This window comes from Dipodomys merriami, unplaced genomic scaffold (assembly GCF_024711535.1).
Source record: "Dipodomys merriami isolate MVZ:Mamm:240054 unplaced genomic scaffold, mDipMer1.0.p SCAF_21, whole genome shotgun sequence".
In the NCBI taxonomy this organism is placed as follows: domain Eukaryota; kingdom Metazoa; phylum Chordata; class Mammalia; order Rodentia; family Heteromyidae; genus Dipodomys; species Dipodomys merriami.
The window spans coordinates 26,549,472-26,569,350 of NW_027203493.1; the positions used below are offsets into that span (position 1 = coordinate 26,549,472).

At 38.0% G+C, this 19,879-nt stretch overlaps 1 protein-coding gene across 2 annotated transcripts in view; it reads right to left on the reverse strand.

Moving 5' to 3' along the window:
- Nell1 (neural EGFL like 1) overlaps positions 1-19,879 on the reverse strand; it is an 824,312-nt gene that overhangs the window by 627,312 nt on the left and 177,121 nt on the right. The gene's annotated exons all lie outside the window — the stretch shown is intronic.

Consider the following 19,879-nt stretch of genomic DNA (forward strand, 5'->3'; position numbering starts at 1 on the left):
ACTCAGCTGAATAACTGAAGCCATCATCCAATAAAAATATTTATTTCAAGTCCAGTCCAGGCAAAAATGTGAGCAAGGGTCAGGTGTGGTAATACATGCCAATAATCCAAAGAATGTGAAAGGTACAGATAAGATGATTACAATCTAAAGTTGCTCTGGGCAAAAACAAAGAGATCCTATCTGAAAAATGACAAAAGCATAAAGGGCTAATCACATGAGTCAAATGCTAGCATGCTTGCTTAACAAACATGAGGTTCTGAGTCTAAACCCCAGTATTGTCAACTACATCTTCCATAATAAATAATAGGAAAATTGAGTAATAAACCAGACACACAGGCACTACCTCCCTGGAACAAAAGGGAGATGGCATTCCTTAGATGAAGAACATCTTCAACTGATACATAATAGACATAGACCAGTGGAGGCCACAGTTCTTTGACGATGGCCACAGAGCCTGCAGCACAATTGAATGTCTCAACTGATCAGTCCTTCCAATGCCCAAGTAATCAGTCTCAGTCTTTAAACTGATGTTTTCTTCTGAAATAGTCTATACTACCACCCGCTGAGTGTAAGCCTCCATCTCAGTCCTGGCAAGTACCTCTCAGCACCTGAAGCTTGGAGGATTCTCAGTGGAGTGAAATGGAGGTGACTGATAAATTTGGAATTCTGCAAGAGAACTCCTTCTATTCCCATGTTCACAAAGACCAGTCATTCCTCGGTTATATCCAGAGGTCAGGACAACTAATCTGACCTCTCTGCTGAGATGAAGCAGGGTGTCTCCTGCCAGAGAGTGATACGTTCCTCCAATGGTCATCAGAAGGACAGTACAGAAGAGCTGAAGAGAGTGCAGTTGTGTCACAGAACTATAGTATTGTGGGGCTGCCAGGCTGTAGCTGTCTATACAAACTACACAGACTGTTTCTCTACCATTGCTCTCTGGAAACATGCAACTGGCAAAGAAGGTATAATTAGAAATATGAACCCTATCAGGAAGTATATCTGGTCTTTCTCTACTAATTATCTTTCCATTATAAATGGAGACTCAAAACATAATTAAGGAAAAATAAATAAGTTTTCCTTTAAAAAGACAGACTATGTTTTCTTCCTAGGAATCCAATCTTTTTTCTATGTTAGAATAAAGCAATTTGGATGAAACAATTTGTCAAAACTGCTTTCAAACAAGAATCTACTATATACTTCCTTTAAAAAAATGTTTTCCTCCTAATAGTAGTGAAAAAAAGTTGAAACAAGGCAAATTTACAACAAAAGAAAAATGCATAACTTATAGCAGAGCAGCATGAAAGAGTTTACTGCAGTCATTAGGAGTGATAAATATGCAGGTTATGAAAAATGGGTAAGTATATACAAAATAATTTCACTGGAGAACATGGAATGCAAAATTATTTATGCACTATGGAAGATAACGATGCAAAAATTATGTTCAGTGTTGATAAATATGAGAAAGAGAAGAGAGAAATGGAAATCGCTGTATTTAGGAGAAGTGGTGGAACATAATTTTCTATACGACTGTTTGACTAATAAATTGAAAATGTTGTCAAACCATTTGCCTGAGCTTTCATTTGAAAATATTTGCCTCTGTCTAAGTGAAAGGAGCTTTCAGTGCAAAAGCTTTCTTCCTGGTCTTCAATATACCAGCAGATGAGCACCAATGAGCAAAGTAGACGCTTAATCAATGTTTATTAAGTGCATGAGTGAATGAAGGACAGAACAATCAAAAATATCAACTTCCTATCCTGCCTTATCTCCCACAACATAATAACCCTTTATGCTTTGCAAATACTTGAGAAAGCAAACGTCTGAGACCCAGCTTCATCAGCTAACCACAGAATGACCCACAGCATACATCATAGTGGCGCTCTGATTTCCTCTTCCTGTCCCTACCATAGCTGCCTCTTCTTGCCCAGGAAATTCTGCTATTGGCTATCTTTCCAGCATCCCTGCCTATCACTTCCAAAAGGTGATTCTTGCTAAGTAAATTCCATGCAGCAGGCAAAACAAGTAAATTAGTCACAGATGTAGCAACGAAAACAGAATAACAACATAGTATTTTAAAAAAATAACTCATGGGAGAAATCAGCAGCTGCAAATAACCTATCTTTTTTAAGCAGCTTGTGAGTGACAGATTTGGGATTTGAACCAAGCTCACACAATTGGTGGTATATCCACCTTCCAATGTTGTCTCTGTATATTAGTAAGAACAAACAAAAAAATACATCCAAACTATGATTCCCGCCCCCATTAATATATTATGTCCTAAGTATTCTGAGTTAAAATACAGACCCAGAAAGAATGAAAGCTTGCAGAGCAAATAATGAAATAGATATGTTGTCCTCCCTGTTTGACTCAAAGTACTTAAAGCTTGGGTAGAGTTTTTAACCAGTCTGATCAGGAGAGGAAATGATTTGCACATTATGCTAAGTCATCTCTTCACACACAGTTATATATTTTGTTTTGTCTAAAAAAGAAACTTAAAAACAACTCATTGTTGCAATGGTCCACCTGTATCCCTATTTAAACAATTTGTTTTTTCCCTTCCCCTCCCCAAATTATACCAACATCAAATACAATGAAAACAGGGGTTATACCATGGGGGAGGGACATACAAAGCAACAGAAGAAAAAAATCACATGGTAAATACGTTAGAAATAATGAGATGTACAAGATGATATGTTGAAAAATGAACTTTACAATTTAGGTGAGAGGGGGGTGTTTGAGGAGGTGGGAGGGAAGGGATGGTAGAGGAAAAACAAAGGAGGACGCAACAATGCTTGATAAGAAATGTACTCATTACCTTGCTCATGTAACTGTAACCCCTCTGTACAGTATTTTCACAATAAAAATTATTTTTAAAAAACTTGACTCATTCAAGTAAATTACAATTTTCTAACTTGACCCATTTATCAGGAATGAAAAGGATACAATCCGTGTGACAATGTAGCCAAGATTGTTTTCACTCTACCTAAACCAACTGGATTTAGTCAATTCAGAGAGTTTCTGGGAAAATTAAAATGTGCCCAGTGAGCCAGACCTATTATTCTATATTCTTCTTTCAAATGGACTTCACACATCCTTTTTTTTTTGCGGGGGGGTCCAGTCATGGGGCCTGAACTCTGGGCCTGGGCGCTGTCCCTCAGCTCTTCAGCTCAAGGCTAGCACTCTACCACTTGAGCCACAGAGCCACATCCGGCTTTTTTCTTTTTGCTTATGTGGTGCTGAGGAATCGAACCCAGTGCCTCATGCATGCAAGGCAAGCACTCTACCACTGAGCCACCTTCCCAACCCCTTCACACATCCTTTTTGATGTGTTATTTTTTACGTGACATAAATGTCCTGTATGTTATTTCTCTGCTGGTCTGGGACCCTTTCCTCTTGAATGATTCTCCAGCTTCTCCTGTGACACTATAACCATTATGCCTATGTACTTACAGTGAGGGCTCTGGAATTCTGGTCGTGACTGAGCCTGCCTTTCCAGACTACGAGGCCAAAGAAGAAGGAAGCTGGCTTTCCTAGTATCCCCTCACCAAGTAGTTTTAATGCTGAATTCCCTGACTGATACCATTGATTGACCTGGAAAATAAATGGATCCCTCACCACAGCATACTTGTATCTTGTCAGTTGTTTCCTTTATTGATTGACCCTCTCTGATTCTGTATAAAGGAGTTCCAAATCTTGGTCATTCTTCTCCCCTTACATTGTCTTATCCTTATCAAAGCAGATGACTCTCCAAAGTTGTCTCTTTGCTGAGTGTCTGACACCTACCACCAGATACAATGACTTGGCAGCAAAGATTTTCTCTGCCTTTTGCGAAGTCAGTATTTCTAAGTGTCTAGAGGGGGAAAAGAACATAGCCAGAACAAGTGTCTATTCTACATATTGAGTGAATGAATGAGTACATGAATGTATGACTGATGAGTAGATGAATGGATGAATAGATGGATAGATAACAGCTGTATGACACTAGCTTTGGAACAGCAGGACCATAGTCCAATATTTATAAAAGCCCTACTAGGACAAAACCTTAAAATGTGCTTATTCATGATACAGAATAATTCAGAGTGAAAGAGCAGATTGCCAAAGTGACACTTTATGCACACAATCCTTAGGGAAAACGCTAATAAAAATTAGTGAAATGTGAAAACTCTTTCCTAATATCTTTCCTCTCCCACCATAAACTGGGAAGAATGAATAAGATGAGCCCTTCTGACTGTGTTTCACTCTGAAATGAGCTAGGGATAGAAGTTCAAATCTGTCAGGCAACTCACTGATAAGAAAGTGAAACAGAGCCAAGTACAGGAGGCTCGTATCTGGAAACCTAGTTAGAGGAGTAAGGAGATGCCAGATAAGAATATTCACTAATTTGAAAATATAATGAGATCCAATCGAATCCTCATTTTCTGATTTTTGCTTGTCTATTTGTTTTTGCTTTTTGAGATGGGGTCTAGTCTCAAACTCACATCCTCATGCCTCAGACTCCCTTCTTCCTTTCCTAGTGTTGAGTTTAGGGATTACAAAAGTGCAATCCTTTCCACCGTGAATGGTTTACAGTGTAAATCGGTTACATTGTAATCAGCCCAAATGTATCACATTCCCTTAGGCTGTCTGACACAAATAATGAATTTGCTTTACAGCCATCTAACACGACCCTTTCCTTTGGCTGAAGAAATCCTAATTCCCACTTAATTATGTATCTGTGGCATTGAGCTCACTGGAGCCATTACACAAGGTGCTGCTATTGAGCGGTATTGGGAGAATGATGGAAATGTTGCACGCTATTAGTATCTCAGTATTTTAAAGTGTAAGTTACTTATTTCAAATATGTAATACCAAGCAAACTTAAGCATCCACTCACATGTTCACACATAACCTGCTTGAGAGGAATGAAGGATGCAGAGTAACTAAAATAGCTCTTTTAAAGGGCAGTTGGGGAATCAAGGGCTCACATTACAAAGTTTCTTCATGGGGTACAACATTTCTAGTTACTTGTGTCTTTGCTTAGGAACATCCGCACTAGAACGTGTCCCATCTACAGAGACCAGTACTGTGAAGAATTTGGATTTTCTTGTTGAAAGATACAATCCTCAGAGTGCCACACAAAGACAGGCATTGGTTCAGCAACGTGGAATTATTGGATTTTTATTTGCCTGGGCAAAGAAAGGCCTCTGAAGGGACGCTGTAGTACCTTACCTAATTATACAGGAGAGTGAATTTCCAATGTAGATCGCATGAATCGACATGTTATTGCCCCTGTTCAATAAGACAATATGAAGTCCAAATGAAACACTAAATGATTGAGGTTTATCTTAGACTTTGTCTAATATTGAAGAAAAGCTTTCATGTATTCCCTTAAGAAGATAGTTGCAGTGACCTTCTTTCACTGGATAAAGCCACTCTACATTGCTTTTAGCTGGCACCCGTGAATATCCAGGTACTCCCTAGAACAATCCAAAAGCAGAGGTAAAGTTGAAGTCTGTAAGGAGATGTCTTTGTGGTGGCAAATAAGGCAGTTCAAAGGACATTAGCAAATATTACTGCTGGACAGCTTGCCAGTTGTGAACATCTCCAAAGACAAGAGAGAGGTCTTCTCAGAGATGACCAAACCTGTATGTGTCCTACTTCCTCTGCTTAGAAAACACTTATTGATTTCATGTTTTTCCTTATCTACCAACTACATTTGAATATTTTCATTTTCTCTCCTCATTTGAGCTATGTGAAAGATGTTGGCTCTGCTTAACCATATTTTATGTCTATAATACTATTACAATTACTCCCATTACTCCTCTCTAGCCTTTACTCTTTGTTTGATGCTCACAATCCAAACAGCATCCTAAAATGATTCTGATTTATGGATCATAGTCAAACACCAAGCTTCCATAAGTTCGTACTACACTTCATGTGTATCAGTAATTAGGTAGTATAATAATAGGTGTGCTTCTTCAATCTATAGGAAGATAGGAAGGTAATGTGATAGTGTAACACCATCAGAATTAAACGGCAGACATTAGAGCCAACTCAAATGGGATAAAATTCAACTTTGAAAAATGATGGAGTTTCTTTGTTTAGAGTAGATACACTTCTCAGGCACAGAATATGAGATCTAAGGGTAAATAAAAATGTATTTTGAAGAGTCAACGTTAGCTTTTTTGGTCAATATTGGACAAAGATAAGACTTGAAAAAGGATTAAGATCTTAAACTATTCCATGAGAAGAAGACAATGTTTTTTTTTTCATTTTTAAAAGAAGTGAGTTTGTTTTTATGTTTTTATTTTCTTTAACTAGTTGGACAAAGGAGTTGCCATTTAACATAGAAGTTAAGGAATATATCTTGGTCAATGTCACTTGATCGCTGAGGAAGTGTCAATTATCATCCATCCTTACCCTACCACCCCTTCCCTCACTCTTCTTGTCTGCATTCTCCCTCTCTTCTTCTCTTCATTTATCCATCCGTTTCCCTTGACCCTATGCTACTCCTTCCAAGTACCTGCTTCCTGGTGTTTTATTTTGCTGAACTTTGATTTTGCCTTGCTAAGGAATTACATTATTATATAGCCCTCAATGAAAAAAACAGATCAAGAAAATGTGGGGTAAGTACACAATGGAATTTTACTCATCCGTGAGAAACAATGATATTGTACCATTTGTAAAGAAATGGAAAGATCTGGAAAAAATGTTATGTGAACTAAGGAAGTCCCAAAGGAAAGCCCAATGGATGCATGTTTCCCCTTACATGTAGAAGCTAGATTTTGCTTATGAGCTCATAAGTGAATACATTGGAAGAAGCTACTATCTCATTCTAATCTGAGTCACTCTTCCTAGATATAACAAGCAGTTCTAGAAATTTAGATAATAAACAGATACATTTCACATGGAAGCAAGCAATACCCTAAGGATCTGGGGAGTCAAATCAATCGAGGAAAGGTTAAATAACAGATCTGCTCAAGCTGAAGAAATACAGAAAGATCAAAAGGTGAACTAATTCAGCAGTGATACTCACTAGACACTATGTTGAAAATGAACCATACAATTTGTGGAGGGAGGGTCTGGGAGGGAAAACACTGGAAAAAAAACAAGGGAGGAGTTGACCCTGTTCAAAAAGAAATGTACTCATTAAGCCAGGGGCCAGTGGCTCAAGCCTGTAATCCTAACTACTCAGGAGGCTGAGATCTAAGGATTGTGGTTCAAAGCCAGCCTGGACAGGAGATTCTTATCTCCAATTAGCCATCAAAAAACTGGAAGTGGCGCTGTGGCTCAAGTGGTAGAGTGTTCACCTTGAGCTGAAGAGCTCAGGGACAGCACCCAGGCCCAGAGTTCAAGCCCTACGACTGACAAAAGAAAAAGAAAAAAAGAAAGAAAAAGAAATATATTTATTACGTGACTTATGTAACTGTAATCCCTCTGTACATCACGTTTACAATAAAAATTCTAAAAGAAATATTCCAAGAAACAATGGTAAGGACCTCAAATATTTAGAAATATTTGGAGGCTTTTCTTATAGGAAGGTTGTAGACTTCAACATCTAATGAAAGCTGAATACATACTCACCATGAAAACAAAATTTGCTCATGTAGCTCAAAGAAGTAAAATGTGTAGAAGTTATAAGAAGTCAATATTAGGGACAGATGTTCAGAGAGGCTAAGTGACTTGACTAATACCATTCAGTAAATGATAAAGCTGAAATTCAACTCCAGGTATAAACTTCTGCAAGATCTTATGTTCCTTAGTTCTACACTTCTAAAAAATCCAATCAGAAGATTGCATAAACAGTGCCAGATACAGAAGGATCATTGGGCAAGAGTTAGAAAACCTCCACTTGCATCTTACCTTTATTAGTATGCTTTGTGACTTGTGCAAGAAACACAACCTCACCAAGCCCTTAGAGTTTTCATCTACCACCTTTTATTTTTCCATGGCTGGGGATTGAACTAAGGGCTTCACACTTCCTTGGCTTGCTTCCTTGGCTAGCATTCTGCCACTAGAGCCATGCCTCCATCCCAGTTATTTGATAGTTTGGAGACAAAGTCTTATAGGCTTTTCTGCCCAAGCTGACTGCAAATTCTAATCCTTGGGATCTCTGACTCCTGAGTAGCTACAACTGCAGGTGTAAGCCACAAGCAGCACACTATGCCTTTAACAGCAATATCTCTTTCAGTAAACAGATTTTTATGAACATCTAGTGGATGGGTTCCTATAATAATTTACACAGGCTGAAGTGCTGTTTACAAATGTTATTAGGTAAAACTGATGCTGCTGTCTTCACATCTTAATCCAAAAGATACTTTTGTTTGAAATATTTTCAGGCAAAACACCAAAAAAAAAACTTATCAGAGCAACTTGGCCAAGTGGTGAAAGCATAATAAATATCATAGTTTCTATAACTGAGGAACTCAGAGGCAATGACATGATAGAAAAAGAATTGGCTATGAGTCTCTAAAATCACTCTCTAGATAGCACCACCAACGGCACTTTGAAACCACAGCCATTGGCTCTGAGTTTATGTGCTTGTGTGCATGTGTCAGTACTAGGGCTTGAGCTCAGGATCATCTGCTCCTGCTGGGGCTGGCACTCTAACACTTGAGCCACCCCTCCACTTCCACCTTTTGGAGGAGTCTCACAGATCCGTCTGCCCTGGTTGGCTTAAAGCCTCAGTCCTCAGATCTCAACCTCTCTGAGAAGCTAGGATTACAAGCATGAGTCACTAGTGCTGCTGGCTGCTACTCAACATATTCACTTATACTCCCCATGATAGCTGCACATGACTAGTGTTGATTTGGTATAAACTCAAAAGAAGAAGATTGGGTATAAAAGGTAGAAGATTTAAATATTATTCGCTAGTGATAATAAATCAAATGTCTGTTGTTTATATTCAACACACTTTAGCAACAAGGACTCACAGGGTCAGAAAGGATATTGACTATCCTCTAATCCAACCTCCATCTGCCACTTGTTATAATAATATATGAGCATCCAAAAGCCATCTGTCATGCAGTGAGCATGACATTCTCATGTGGCAGTTTAAAGCTTTTCGGAGCAATAGATATCTCCCCAAATGGGCAAATAATTGACCATTTCCAAACAACCCATGTGGAATATGTCAGGGTCCAGCAGCTATGGTGAGGAACAAAGGATATATTTTGTTCTCTGTCTGTTAAGTCCTTATAAAGTCACCCAGTACACACATACACACCAGCATCCCCAACGCTGGCAAGTGCCCAAAATTCAATCAAGGATATTCTGTTTGTTTTTTGTCTTTTGTCTTTTGTCAGTACTTGGATAGTGCCAATAGGTTTCTTGGCAATTTCTAAACTTGAGTAGGTAGGTAACCTTGTAAGTTCATCACAAGTGTAAATTACTTCCTGCCAGAGATGATAGCCCATAACTGTAATGTCAGCATTTGGAAAGGTGAACAGAATCTAGAATATATAGTGAGAACCGGTCTTAGAACAAACAAAACGCAAATTTCTAGGCCATTCAAAAATCAGAATTAAGGGCACCAGAGCAGTCAGATGAAGATGGAAATCTCAGATAGAGGGTTGATTTGGTATTGTCTGCCCCACGCAGCTGTCAGATTTGGACTACATCTTCCACCCCAGAAGCCATGATCACTTCACTACAACTTTAGCAGGCTGACAATGGAAGTCGCTGGTACTATTTCAAGGTACAATGACAGACATATGGGGATGATTCTCCACCGCAGCATCATTTCTAAAGACTTTTATACTTGAATGAAAAAAAAACCATACAAAGAAAGAATCCTTCATTTAGCACCTCATCTTTTCATGACGTATATAAAGAGATGAATTGTTCCATGAACTGTTATGTGAATGAAGGATGGAGGAATAGATGAACAAGTAGATAAGACAGATAGATAGATAGATAGATAGATAGATAGATAGATAGATAGATAGATAGATAGATAGATAGATAGATAGATAGATGGATAGATAGATAGATAGATAGATAGATAGAGATAACTTATCAACTTATTTTGATAAGAATAATATTATATCCCTGCCCTTGAATAATTGGCATTATAATATAGATCAATGGCAATCAGCAAATAAACTTGTGATTTAATTTGAAGTAGTAAAGTTGTATATAAGTAAAAATTAGAATGAACCAGACGCTCTCCATTTGCACCCACAAAATACACTCTGTTCCTCTTTGCCAGATATTGAGCCACAGGAGACTGATCTCTGGGTCTGCATCTTAAGATCACTTGATTTTTTTTTTAAATTTTATTTTATTATAAAGATGCTGTACAGGGGACAGAGTTACATGAGCAAGTTAATGAGTACATTTCTTGTCGAGAATTATTACTCCCTTCTTTGTTGTTCTCCCACTATCCCTCCCCCCCCACCTCCCTCATTCCTCCCCACCCCCACCCCCAAAGTTGTAAAGTTCATTTCCAGTATACTGTCTTGCGGGTATCATGGTTGCAATGGGTCATCCTGTGTTCTTGTTTCAGCATTTTGTTATTCCCTTTCCCCTCTCCAAATTGGACAAATGTATATACAAGATGCAGGGTACCATCACTATCAAGTACAGTGACAACAGGAGATATACCACAGGGGGAAGAACACACAAAGGAAACAAAACCATCTCATAGAACACATGGTACATATACACAAGGGAATTTTATACTTACCTCAGACAGAATAATATTGCTCCATTCATAAGGAAATGGAAAAACTTGGAAAAAATATATTAAGTGAAGTAAGCCAGATCCAAAGAAAAGCAGATCACATGATCTCCTTCATCTGTAAGAACTAGAATATGTAGAAGATTCTCTACACAGGGGATCTCAAGATCCCAAATGCTTAGTACAAAGGACTATATATAATGAAGCATATTAACACAAACTCCAACTTTTGGGAAAATAGGCTCTCATTAGACCTTCTCTACAGTTCTCTCTTTTTCTCTATTGTTGTTTTTTCCCCATGGTTTCCTTCATTTGCAATAATTAGCATACATGTAGGATAATTTTATCAGATGAGCAGAAAAGCCCAAAAACTATGCACATATGACTAGATAAGATGATGCTAAGTGCCAGGCGCCAGTGGCTCATACCTGTAATCCTAGCTACTCAGGAGGCTGAGATTTGAGGATCATGGTTCAAAGCCAACCCAGGCAGGAAAGTCCATGAGACTCTTATCTCCAATAAACCACCAGAAAACCAGAAGTGGTGCTGTGGCTCAAGTGGTAGAGTGCTTGGCTTGAGCTGAAGAGCTGAGGGACAGAGCCCAGGCCCAGAGTTCAAGCCCCATGACTGACAAAAAAAAAAAAAAGATGATGCTAGGGGAAATGAATCCCATTTGATTTGAAGCAAAGGTAAGTACCAGCAGTGGGGCAGGAAGAATTAGGGTTGGAGTGTGTACTGACTTATAAAGGTCTTAGCACAGAGCAGAATACTAGTGACCCCTATTCACAAAAACAGAATGAAGGTCTTTATTACCAAATCACAGTTCCATGTTTTCCCTGTCAGCTGCTGCCTATAGCCAATCTTCTCAATATAAATGTGTCAATACAAACTTGATTGTTTTTTAATAATGTTTACAGAAAGGACAATTTGTGTGCCTTGACTTCTGCTTTGTAGCATGTACATTGAATTATTCATTTAGTTTGAGGCTGTTTTAAAAAGTAATTGTTATCTTCTTGAAAGAAATTTTCACTTTTTTTTCATTCTATCAGTCCTGTCAGACTTCAGAAGTTCACAATCACCAAAGAAGAGCAAAGCAATTTAGATAAAATTTCCTGTTCTGAAGGAAGACTTTTGTTATTAAATGTGAGGCATTCACTAGCAACTGCCAGCTGTTTAATCAAAAAGTTATTGTTCATTGTAGAGGGGGAAAAATGGAAAATTTAAGAAACAATGGGCTACAACTCTAAGCTCAGAAAGTGTCTGATAAAGTTTCAAACCCTTTTTAAATTCACTCTTAGCATTTAAACTATAATGTAATGGCCCATTTCTGATAAGGCATTTCAAGGATGTTAATAAGAGAATCACAGAGACAACAGAGATCTCCTATTCGTCACTTTAATTATCCGTTTTCTTCGTGGCCCCTCCATGCTCAGGTTACAAGGTATAAATTAAAGACAGTTTCCAGACATGTCTCAAATAAGACTATTATTAAGGATACACAAGTGATTCCTTTATTTCTAAGTCCAAAATAATGGCAAAGGAAAAATTAAGAAGGGGAGGGAATCATAAAATAAGGGAAAGCATATGAGTAAGAGAAGATTTTATACAAGGCTAATTGGAAAAGAATAGATTCAAGTTTGGGAGGTGGGAGGGAAGGGATGGTAGGGGAAAAACAAAGGAGGGGGTAACAATGCTTGATATGAAATATAGTCATTACCTTACTCATGTAACTGTAACTCCTTTGTACAGTATCTTTACAATAAAAGATATATATTGGGAAATAAAAGAGTCCTAAGAGTCCTATTCGGGGGAAAGATGGCAGAACAGAGGCAACCCGCATCTCTACAAATCTGAAAACAAACATCAAGTGCCTGGTGGCAAGGAGAGATGGTTGGCATGGACAGACATGGACAGGTAACAGTAAACAGTAGAGCAAAACAAAGTGAAATCCAGATATATTCAATGTAAGATTTTCTTTGAGGAAACAAGGATCCCTAACATAGAATGGCAGGCAAAACAGCTAAGAAGTATGTAAATGCTCATAGTGAAGCTATAAGAAAAGGAAAACATTTTTCAGAAAGCTCTAGAAGTGTTCAAAGAGGTCCTCTGTTTTTGTTTTTTTTTTGGGGGGGGGTGTCCAGTCATGGGGCCTGAACTCTGAGATGGGTGCTGTCCCTCAGCTCTTCAGCTCAAGGCTAGCACTCTACCACTTGAGCCACAGCACCACTTCCGGCTTTTTTTCTTCTTGCGTATGTGGTGCTGGAATCAAACCCAGGGCCTCATGCATGCAAGGCAAACACTCTACCACTGAGCCACCTTCCCAGACCCCCTCTGTTGTTTATTGTAGTATTTGCAGTTATCTTCCATTCTTTGGTTTATTCCATTTTGTCGCAGTTTTTTTTTTTTTTAATTTCTTCACCCTTTGTCTCGTATGTAAGTTTATCTGATTTGGGGAGGGGAAGGGGAATCACAGAAACAGTGGGGCAAAGGGTGAACCAATTCAACAGTGATACTCACTAGACACTATGTTGGAAATGAACTATACAACTTAGGAGATGAGGAGTTAGGAGAAAATGGGAGAAAATGAGGGAGTGGTGCCATTGTTTAAAAAAAGAAATGTATTCATTACCTGACTTATGTAACCCTCTGAACATTACCTTTCCAATAAAAATTTTTCCATCTTTATTGTAAAAATACTGTACAGTTACATGAGTAAGGTAATGAGTGCATTTCCTATCCAGCATTGTTACCTCCTCCTTTGTTTTTCCCCTACCATCCCTCTTCCCTCCCAACCTTCCCAACTCCTCCCTCCCCCCATCCCAACATTGTAAAGTTTGTTTTCAACGTAGTGTCTTGTACATCTCAACATTTCCAATAAAGTTTAAATTTAAAAAATCTGTAACCTATTCAGCTAGCAGAGACCAGAAAAGCCTTCTATCGCCCTATACTTCTTAGTTGGTCACTAGTGCCTTGGAGGGTTGGGAGAGGTATTGTGGTCAAACCTTAAAACCATGGAGACCAAAAGAACAAAACAAAAAAGTAAATGTTTTATCTCTAAACCCCAAAGGCAAAGCAAACCCCTACCAGGAAAGCAACCAACCAAGCCCAGAATCAGTGTGGACCCAGGAAATTGCTTATGACTTGGACTCTGATTTACAGATAGAAATCTACTTGCTGGAAAGTACTTGCAACATTACATAGGGAAACAAGGAGTGAATCTTATCTAAGGAAGCTGAAGCCCAAACTCTGGGAGCAAGAGAAGCCTGACTTTGTGAATACAAAACAGGGTGTTGGGAGAAAACGCAGTGTAGATCAATGGCAATCAACACATAAATTTGTAATTTAATTTCAAATAGTGGTTAAATGCTTCAAGATCTAGGCACAGGCAATAACTTTCTGAATAGGACACCAAATCACTCAGGAAATAATATTAAGAACTGACAAATAGGATCGCATTAAATTAAAAAGCTTCTGCACAGAAAGTGAAACAATCAACAGAATGAAAAGACTTGACTACAGAATGGGATTCCTCCTATTTTTTTTTTTTTTTTTTTTTTTGCCGGCTATTCATGAATAGCCAGCAAAAGTACAAAGAACCCAACAAATTAAAAATGGAAAGCGCAAACAATCCAATCAGTCCATGGGCAAATGAATTGAAGTTTTCAAATGAAGAAACACAAATGACCAATAAGTACTTGAAATTAATGTTCAACATCTTTAGCCATCAAGAAAATGCAAATCAAAACTACACTAAGATTCTACCTCACCCCTTTCCTTGCTGCCATCAAGAGAGGGTGCAACAAATGTTGGCAAACATGAGGGGAATAAAATCCCTTTACCCTGGGAATATAAAATAGTCCAACCACTATAGAAATCCCTCTGGTGCTTCCTCAAATAATTCAACATAGAACTTCCATATGGTCTAGTCATACCATGAAAGTCAGCTTACTACAAAGATACCTGCAAACTTATTAATTCCTGCACTATTCACAAGAGCCAGGTTATGGAATCGGTTTTAGCCATCCATCAACATGTGAATGAATGAAGCAAAACACAATGACATTTTTTTCAAGAGCACAGATTTCTTTTATATTTTCATTAGTTTAAATTTACATGGATTCTATGACCAATGACCTTAGCAGGAAGGTTGCTTCAGAATTTGGCATGAACCATGCCACTGTTTCCATTACCTTTCCCCAGATTGCTCTGGTTTTGTTAGGTTTGCTGCCAGGAGTCACTGTTTTTTGCTTTGTATACACAAGCACATCTCTTGCCCAAGTAGAAATCGGTATCACCTCAGGCTTAAACAAACACCTTCAGTTTTAAGGAGAGCTGTGTGCTCCCTTTGGTTCAAGAGACCCTGCTTAAAGCCAGCAAAAATGGCATTGCACCACAGCCTTCCAACATTTTTCCTTTTAGAAGTCCTGTTCTCAGCAGGCCTCCAGAGGCTCCAAGATGGCAGAGAGAGACACATAGCATTTTATTCATTTATAGAGAAGAATCAAATTATGCCTACTGAAGGAAAAATAGGAGATGACCATGGAAAGTGAAATCAGACAATCTCACAAAGATGAGGACTGCAAATCTGCTCTCCTATGTAGAATTAAGGGGGAAAGAAGAGATAAAAGCAAAGAGGAAACTATAGGAATGTGGAAGAGAAAAACAATGAGAGGAAAATAAAATGTATTGAAGCAAATACGATCAGATATGATCAGTGCACGTTATACACATGCATGGAAATGTCATGATGAAATAACTTCAAAATTAAAATATGTGATTTCTTTTTTCTTTTGTGTTTTATTTTCTTATGGTTTATTCCCTGTGGTCATTGTACTTGATTTTGGTACCCTTGGTATTATATATACATTTATCTGAATTAGGGAATGGCAACAACAAAATAGTGAGACAACGGACAAAGGGCAAACCAATGCAACAGCGATACTCACAAGACAATATGTTGGAAATGAACTGTACAACCTGGGGAAGGGAGGGAAAGTGGGAGAAAGTTCGACAAGAAATGTACTCACTACCTTACATGTGTAACTATAACCCCTCTGTACATCACCTTGACAATAAAGTTAAATTAAAAATATATAACACACCTATGCATATACATATATACATGCACACATATACATATACATACATGTGCACGTGTGTGTGCATGCGCGTGCGCGTGCGCGTGCACACACACACACACACACACACTCACACACACACACACACACACACACACACACACACACACACACACAGGTCCCTATTCTAAATTCTGGCCTTAACTGATCAATTTAGAATGTGATCTCAAACAAATCACTTCACTTCTCTGGGATTTTTTTTTCTCTTTTACATAAATAAAATGGTGTCTACCCTACTTGCCTATTCATTTTGAGGCTTAATGAGATAATGCACAATATTTGCAGAAGTAAGGAGACTCTGGGCCACCTGGATGCTTATTGTTCATCTAGATCTTTCCAGAAATCCAGTCAAATCTTTTTCCTTATTTTTACTCTACAAGACGATAAGATAACCTCTTAATAAACTTCCATTTTTTACTTAAATTATTCAAGTTGATTGTTGTTAACAATCAAAGTGTCTTCACTGACATAAAAAGGCCCAGGAAGATATACTCAAAGTCAACAATTCAGCACTACAATAAGCCTTGGGATGCTCACTCATCAGAGCATGTGAAACAAAAGTTCTGTTCTTCCACCCTGTGATTTAATCAGCAATATATTGATTTTTTTTTATTACTGAGGAGCAGGAAGCAGTTCTTACTTGTTCTGACATACTCACCACCTAAATCAAAAGAATATACACTAAAGAATAACAGTTTTAATTTCATTTATTTTTAGCACTTGTACAATCAAATCCTGTCTGTCTTGCCACGCCTACTCCAGTGGAGTCTGCTTAGCATGGGAAACCAGCTTTCAGACCTGAGAATGGGGCTTCACAGAGACCTATCTCTGAGTATTGGGACTTCACCGAAGTCTACCTCGGAGAATAGGGCTTCAAAGAGGCCTACTCCTGGAAAGGCTGGCAAACCCCTGGGAAAGATGTGTTTCTGTTCTTGCTTTTCTTTTCTTCACTGTATAAGAGTGCCTATTAATCTTTTACTGTTTCTAATGCTCTTTGTACTTACTCATTGTCAACGTTCCCTTATTCAAAGCTCTTTCTTAAGAGTGTTGACGACTCCAATATCTGATGAGTGTCTTAAAAATATGACTAACTCACCAGAGTTAAGTGCTACCCTGAAACCCCTCTTATGGAGGCTAGTAGACAAGTTATAAGTAAATATAAAAGTATTGGGGGTTTCACGAAGTCACTTCAGCAGAAGGAATTGTTTGTAAGGGATTTACAAGAAGCTGTAGGCTCAGCTAGAACAGAATGTATGGCAATTGCTGAGATAATTATTTAGGAGAAAGAATGTCCTGCTATTTACTAAGAGACTTGCTAGATCCAGGTCTCCTTGAGGTTTACTATTAAAGAAGAAACAGGAAAGATCTTATGGGAAAGCTAAGGCCTCTATAAAGATAGGTAATGGTTAATTGGTGACAAACATCGTAATCATTGTATTTCTTAGAGATAAGCCGGAAACAAGTGCCTATCAGGTGACAAGCTGGTGACCACCCAAGAATGAAGCCATGCAGCAAGATTGTGTAACCTTTTGCCCTTTCTCATGGAGACTTTTGCTATAAAAGTTTGTTATCCTCTGCATTAAATCGCACTCAGCATCCACTCCTAATGTGTGTGAGTTGTCTGTTTGCCATCTACCCCCCATTCCAGGTTCCTCCCCTAGGTGTCCTCCGTCTTCCCGACAGAGCCGGTCCGCGGCACTGTCTGATCAGTTTCTGTACACAGCCCTCTCCCTATAACTGTATAGTGATGATATAGTAATTAAACTGGCTTTGTTGCCTCTGACTTATATCTAGATGATTAATTGTTCACCACCTCCAATGGTTGGAACTAGAGGATATTGTGTTAAGAAGCCAGACACAGAAAGACTAATAAACATCTTCTTTCTTATATTCAGAAGCTAAAGAAATTATCTCAATGGAAGAGAGAGTAAGATAATGACTAAAGAGACTAGGAAAACAGGGAGTTGAGCAGAGATGAAAGAAAATGGGAGAGGGCTGGGAAGGTAGCTCAGTGGTAGAGTGCCTGCCTAGCAAGCATGAAGCCCTGGGTTCGATTCCTCAGCACCACATACACAGAAAAGGCTAGAAGTAGTGCTGTGGCTCAAGTGGTAGACCACTAGCCTGGAGCATGAAAAGGCTCAGGGACAGAGCGCAGGCCCCAAGTTCAAGCCCCAGCACTGGCAAAAAAAGAAAAAAGAAAAGAAAATTGGAGAATAGCACCAAAACACAGGAGTAAAATCTAGTGATGTACATAGCACAGAAGAACTTCAGTTTACAATAACTAATTATACATTTTCTGAAGAACTAAAAGAGTACTCATTCAAAGCATAAAGAAATTGGAAATGCTAATTACCTTGCTTTTGACCAAGGACATAATATATATGTATTGAAATGTCAGGCTGTAGCCCATAAATATATAGAATTATCATGTTAATTAAAAAGAGAAAATGAAATTTTAAAATTGTCCATCAGCACTTCTAATACTATACTGATGGAGAGAGTAAAATACAAATTATCATTTGAAGGATAATATTTGGAGTAACTGAAGAATTATTCCAGTGAACATCATGCTACATTTCCATGTACAAGTAAAAATAAGCTGTGCATTTTTCTCCTTTCTAATCTCCCCCTCATCTCCTTATATAAATCTCATCAAGGACCCTCTCTATTTTTCTCTCTCTCTTGCATATCAGGCTGAACATTATCAGGCACTCAATATTAATGCTCAAGAAATATCAATAAAGTAAATTAAAGAATAAATGAACTACTTGACAAAAATCTAAGGCTTTAGGAGTCATTCCACTTTAAAGAAACTCCAGTCTTAGTGAATTATTTGCAGTTCTTATAAATTTCATGCACTCTCTTCTCCTTTGTATAATTTGGTTGCTTGGTCTGAAAGATCGTCTTAGGACATAACTAGCTGTATAATACACCAAGACTCAACACAGCTGTCAAACTGAGAAGTTTTTTTACGGTGTCTTTCCTTGACTTTTATTGAAAATTCTACTTTTGTCTTATTTTGTATGTGGCTGTCAAAATGTCTGATGCCAACCTAAATATCTTTCCTTTGTAAATGAGATGGTCTTTTCACACTGAGTTCAGGAAGTTTCTTTACTTTTACTAAAACTGTATCTCAGCCCACTTCATAGATCACTTACCCAGATTCAAGATGGACCTGCTCAACATGCAGATTTAGGTGGTATTTTCTTTCTGGATTCAATGTCAATTTATGAGTACAATGCATCTTGATCAGTGTCGCCCCAACCATCATTCTCTCCTGCATCTATCCCAAACCCACTCATCATCTCAAATTGTCTAGTTCTATTTTCACATCTGTATATTGACTTTTCTGACTATATTCACCCACCAGTACAGTCTCTTTCTTCTTCTTCTCCTCCCTTTAAAAAGCTACATCCCCCAGACAAGACATGTTTTAGTTTTCTCCTATTTATTTTGAGGTTTGTTTCCTTGCATGAAAATTTTACTGTTTTATTGACACACTTCACATATAAATATTTTGCCAGTGTAATGCATACTCTTCAACAGATTCTGATATACTGCATTATTCATTGTAATTATGGTAAAATATATGTAGGAAAAAATTTTGCTATTTTATTTATTTTTTATTGTATAATTCAGTGCCACTGATCATATTCACAATGTTCTCCTATCATTATGGCTGTTTTCAAAACCTTTTCAGTACCCTAAACAGACACTCTATAACCATGAGGCAATGACATTTCTTTACTCTTCACACTCTCCAGTCCCTGGCAACTTCTAGTCTACTTTCTGTATTTATAGTTTGCCTGGTATCAATGTTTTATCTAGGTGAAATCATCTCATCAACATTATCATCTCTTCCCAAAAACTAGTACAGAATCTAACACATAAAACACACTCAATAAATAATGAATGAAAGAATGATGTTAACTGTTATGCCTTCTCGATGGTAGTGGTACTTAACAATACACTTGATACACACAGTTCAGCATCGCATTAGACAGTATTTTGTGATACAATCCACTAGTTGTTGTGTTACTTTTACGTTCCAAATAAAACATAGAGGATATGTATATTTACTTCT